Source organism: Carlito syrichta, unplaced genomic scaffold (assembly GCF_000164805.1).
Source record: "Carlito syrichta isolate Samal-C Ts95f unplaced genomic scaffold, Tarsius_syrichta-2.0.1 Scaffold302942, whole genome shotgun sequence".
Lineage (NCBI taxonomy): Eukaryota > Metazoa > Chordata > Mammalia > Primates > Tarsiidae > Carlito > Carlito syrichta.
In genome coordinates, this window is record NW_007247038.1 from 601,539 (window position 1) to 607,613 (window position 6,075).

General features: G+C 39.9%; 1 pseudogene; it reads left to right on the plus strand.

Annotated features, from left to right (window-relative positions):
- The first annotated feature begins 1,790 nt into the window (after positions 1-1,790).
- Positions 1,791-2,568, plus strand: LOC103259646 (annotated as a pseudogene).
- The last annotated feature ends 3,507 nt before the right edge of the window (positions 2,569-6,075 follow it).

Sequence of the window (6,075 nt, forward strand, 5' to 3'; positions counted from 1 at the left end):
GCGGCCACTGCACTCCAGTCTGGGTGAGAGTGAGACTCCAACTCAAAAAAAAAAAAAAATATATATATATATACTGTCAGTAGACCACAACCTCACAACATTTCCCAGTTCTGAGTATTTGAGCCCTCACTCCTCCATAACTGCTTTGCCCTACTCTGGTTCCTGCAAACCAGCGTTGATTAAATACATTTTCTGTGTATATGAATAGAATTTTGCAAGATGTTTATGAATTTGAAAACTTTGCTGGGGACTAAAAGCCCCTGCTCTAGACACTCCACTTGTAGGGCTCATAAATCAAGTGGCTGGGCCTTTCCTACGGCTTCCAGATGTAGCCAGATTTTCAGTTGGTACAATAGTAAAAATAAGGTAGGAATTCTAAGATACTCACATTTGGATTTAAACAGCATCACTAACACCACTGTGCACATGAGTCTGGAATATGTTTAATAACTGAAATTTTAGTATCCCCAATTTTAATTTTCCTCTTGCATAATATAAGATGATATAATGATCTTAGGTTAAACATCAAGGACAAAGTAGCTTCATTACAAGTTTTTTGCACATTTTAGGGTTAAGGTAATAATGCTGTTTTTCATCACTTTCTATGTCTGTTCATCTTTGTCTACATTGATGAATTATTGTATAAGTGATTTTTAATTAGATCACTCTATGCTTATTTCAGTTTTCAAAAGAATATCATTTTAAACACTCATCAGCGAGGTTTTTAGTGCGTTGTTTTTGGCAAAATTATAAAATCATAATATTTTTCTAAAATTATAATATTTTTCTACTCTGATGACTAAAAGTTGGTGCCATTCAGAAATTTGCAAATGTTTTACTGATTAGAGTTGTGAATATATTCCATAACCCTTTTTTGTTTTCATTTAAAATCACTTCCTTTAATATTCAAGAAACACACAACACACAAAGAAAGCCAGATAAAGCTCTCACTCCAAGACTACCAGTCTTGTGTGTAGAAAGAAAGTAGTCTAGGAGGAATCAAAGAAAACAGGCCCTTCTCCGGTCTCCCTAGGAAAGAAGTGGTGAGAGGACACAGAGTATCACCAGGCCGTGGGTGACCCAGTGCTGGGATCGTGCAGGGCCTAACTCTCTACCTAGGGTCCTGGTCTTGCTCCCAGGAGCATAAAATATTTTTCCATTTGTTTGTGTTTGATTTCTTTCACCGTGTTTTTGTAGTTTTCATTGTGAAGGTCTTTCACTTCTCTGGTTTGGAAGATGCCAAGGTATTTCATTATTTTTTTTGGGGGGGGTGCTATTGTGAATGGGATTGTGCTTTTTATTTGGTTCTCTGACTGTTTGTTGTTGGAATATAAAATCCAACTGTCTTTTGCATGTTGATTTTGTACCCTGAGACTTTGTCAAGTTTTTAATAATGGGGTTTAACTTATGAATTTCTACAGTTATCCTGATTAATATCAGGATATGGACACGATATTTATATCTGGACATGATACCATTGAGGCATAGAGCCCACTCAGGGTATAAAACCTGTTTTGTAGGGTATAATGGTAAGAATAAAAATAAAAATAAGTTATTTACTAGTATAAGGAGTCTTATATTAATTTCCATGGTAGCCATTTCATATGTAGGAGATAGATTTTTAATAATATTAAAACTGGATGCTAAGTTTATGGAATCAGCTGGAAACTGGTATGATCGGGTGCTCTGGGGCTGGCGGTCTCACATGGTCATGGTAAGGCTGAGACCTGAGTCACTTTTCACAGGCATCCCCCCTCCTCATCTCGGGCCAGGTTCTACCCAACCCTGAGATGGGCTCAGCCAAGAGCATTCCAGTCACTCCAACTCGGCCTCTGCCTCACAACAAGCATCTGGCTCGAGTGGCGGACCCCTGTTCACCTAGTGCTGGTATCCTGCACACACTCGTCCAGGTGGAGAGGTCTCCACAGTCAAACCTACCAGTGAGAGAAGAGCTGAAGGGTTCCAAACATGCCCAGGACTCAAATCCTTGCTCTCCTATCCTTGGTTTTGCACAGGCACTCATGAAGACCAGCTGCGGAGAGCCTCCAAGCCCACTGGTGAAACAGCTGAGTAAAGTACTTGAGACTGAAGCCTCTACGTCAACTTTTCCTCCAGAACCTGTTTTGCCCCTGGAGGCACCTTCATCTGAATTGGACTTGCCTCTGGGTATCCAGTTATCCATTGGGGACCAGAAGTCACCTTATAACCAGACTAAGCTTCCCTCCAAACAGGTGTTTTCCCAGAAGGAAGCAAGTGAGCCCACAGAAACCCCTGTGGCCAGCCAGAGCTCAAACAAATCCTCAAGAGACCCTGAGACTCCCCAATCTTCAGGTTCTAAACTTAATAGATGGAAACCAAACAGCAAAGTACTAGGGAGATGCCCCCTCACCATCCTGCAGGGTGACAACTCCCCAGGGAGCCTGACACCATGACAGGGTAGGTGAAAATGTTAGAGAACTAAAGGAAAGACCCGTTCCTGGAACTGGACAACTTCTGAAAACTGGAGGAGGAGCATGGGAGAAAGGCCAGGACCGTGACCATAAAAAATATTTTATGCTCAGGAATTAGAAGAATCAACATTGTTAAGATGTCCACCCTACCCAAGGCAATCTATAGATTCAACGCAATACTCATTAAATTACCAGCATCATTCTTCTCAGAACTGAAAATGACAATACAGAAATTCATATGGAGGCAAAAAAAAAAAGCACAAATAGCCAAAACAATCCTTAGCAAAAGAAACAAAGTGGGAGGAATCACACTTCCATCTTTAAACTTTATTATAAGGCTACAATAATCAAAACAACCTGGTATTGGTATTAGAATAGGCATATAAGCCAATGGAACAGGAAAGAGACTCCAGAAGCAAAACCTTAATTTCTCAGCCAACTCATCTTTGACAAAGCCTCCACCAACAATCACTGGGGAGAGGAGAACGTATTCAGTAAATGGTGCTGGGAATACTGGCTGACCACATGCAGAAGAATGAAACAGGACCCCTACCTATCACTATACACAAAAACCAACTCTAAATGTGTCAAATATCTAAATGTAGTATCTCAAACTATAAGAATCTTAGAAAGCACAAGAGACACCCTTATAGACATTGGAATAGGCAACCAATTTCTGATCATAACCTCAAAAGCTCATGACATAAGAGATAACATAGACAAGTGAGACCTCATCAAACTTAAAAGCTTTTGCAAAGCAGAAGAAACCATCAAGAGAGTGGGTAGACAGCCCACAGAATGCGAAAATACCTTTGTCAACTGTTTGTTTGACAAAGGCCTAACATCCAGAACTTACAAGGAGCTCAAATGTGCTGAAAGGAAAAAAATAAGCAGACCTATTAAAAAGTGGGCAACAGACATGAATAGACACTTCTCGAAAGAAGACATATGAACAGCCAACAGATACATGAAAAAATGCTCAGGCTTACTAATCGTCAAAGAAATGCAAAACAAAATCATGCTGAGATACCACCTAACTCCAGCTAGGATGGCCATCTTCAATACTCAAAAAACAACAGATGCTGGAGACAATGCGGAAAAAAAAGGGAATGCTTCTACACTGTTGGTGGGCGTGTAAATTACTACAACCTCTGTGGAAAACCTCCCATGTGACCCTGTAATCTCCCTTCTGGGGATATACCCAGAGGAACTTAATCACTCTCCAAAAAGTACCTGCACATGCATGTTTATTGCAGCATTACTCACAATAGCAAAAGCATGAAACCAACCATGCTGCCCATCAAAAGTGGGCTGGATAAAAAAAGTGGTATATAAACACGATGGACTATTACACAGTCATAAAGAAGGACAAAACTATGGATTTCACAGCAACCTGGATGGACTTAGAGTCTATAATACTGAGTGATCTATCACAGAAACAAAGAACTGAGTACCAGCCGAGCTCGGTGGGTCAGCCTGTAATCCTGCGCCTTTGGGAGGCTGAGGTGAGTGAATTGCCTGAGCCCGCGGGTTCAAGACCCGCCTGGGCAGGCGAGACCTCATCTCTACAATAAAAAAAAAAAATTAGCCGGGCATGGTAGCACGCGCCTGTAGTTCCAGCTACTTGGAAGGCTGAGGCAGAAGGATCGCCGGAGCCCAGCAGGTCGAGGCTGCAGTGGCCAGGAGCGGCCATTGCACTCCAGTCTGGGTGACAGTGAGACTCCAACTCAAAAACAAAAAACAAAAAACAAAAAACAAAGAACTGAGTACCACATGTTCTCACTCATAAGTGGACCCGGAACATTTTATCCTAATACAAACACTGCCACAGTAGTGAGGGGGGGAAATAACATCAATAAGGCTACCTGATCCTAAACCAGGCTAAGTGAAGACCAGTGCGAGGCCCAAACTTCACCTGTACACAGACCACTTACATGCCTAATTCTGACTTGTACCCACATCTTAAAAATAATATATCCAGCAAAAAAAACTTGCCTCTTTATGGAGAAAAGTAAACTAATTTCATCTCAACATTTTGATTCTGATGTTATTCATTTAAAGCATTTTACTTAGCATCATTTTATACATTACTGTTGGGAAAAAGTATCATCTCATCTTTATTCTTCATTGTTATTGTTATTATTATTATTGGTAGAGACAGGGTGTTGCTATGTTGCCCAGGCTAGTCTTGAGCTCCTGATCTCAAGCAATTCTCTACCCTCAGCCTCCCAAAATGCTAGGATTACAGGCATGAGCCAGCACACCTGACTATCTCATCCTCATTCTATAGAAAACTTTTCAATGTTTAGAGGAAATTCCAAGTTGATGATAAAAAAAAAGAAATTCAAAGAACAAAGAATACTTCCAGCCTAACAACTTACATGGAGCAAAACTGTCTTTTCACCTCAAGGTAAAGGGATATACGTCAAGAAATTTTCTTTTCATCAGTAGATATGCCCATAAATATTCTTCCTCAGCTTTGTAAGACAGTGTGACAGAAAGGCCCTAGGATTCCAGAAAGGTATATTCCAAATTGCTGATAACCCACATGCCAAAGAAACAAGTTGATGTCTGTGTCCTTCACTATAAAACATTAAAAAATTTAACAAATATGTAAATCATTTACTTGTACATTCATTAAATGTCTCAGTGCTAAAAAATATTTCAGAGTACATATAAGTTGCTGTATCAATCAGGAAACTTGCAGGGAAAGTCTGGTTTAGTTCTCATTTATACTTGTAAAAAGTAGATACATACTGATACTGTAATTAAACCTTTCCAAAAATGTTTTTAAATTCACAAAACAAGTTAGTTATTTTTGTTTGGGATTACCAATCTTTTTATAATTTTTGATCATGATAGCAGAGACAAGGCTGATCTTTCTATAATTCTCTAAAGTATATTGACAACTATCTCTCTCTTAAATCCAGAAAAAGAATACATGTTGATCACATATTAAAGGGCCAATAAGTTCTGCAGGAGGATATAAAAACATAAAGTCATCAGAAAGCATATAAAGAAAACAAAATACGAGGGATCATTATAAAAGAGAAATTGAATGAAAAACAGTAAAGATAAAGTTTTACGTGAGTACAACAGAAGAACACATGGCTTTTGCCTGAAGGGTGTCAGGATGGTTCTACCACACAGGTTCCTGTCCAGCTGGGCCCCCAGGGTGGTCCAGATGTGATCAAGTAGAGTGAAGTGGGTGCTTCTAGCAAAGATGAAAGGGAGGGCAAGCAAATGTGAAATGATCCAGCTAGAAATTCCAAAATACCCTAAATCACAAAACCCTCAAATGCTGACAAATATTTGAGATGTTCTGTTTAAACTGAAAATTAAGCCAGGCATAGTGACTCACGTCTGTAATCTCAGCATTTTGGGAGACTGAGGCAGGAGTATTAAATCTAAGAGTTCCAAGAACAGCCTAGGCAACATAGTATGAGACTTCATCTCTACACAAAATTAAAAACAAAACAAAACAAAACAAAACAAAAAGCTGGGCATGGGGACACATGCCTATAGTCCCAGTTTACTCAGGAGACTAAGGTGGGAGAATCCCTTGAGCCCAGGAGGTTGAGGCTCCAGTGAGCCGTGCTACTGCACTCCGATCTGGGTGACAGCA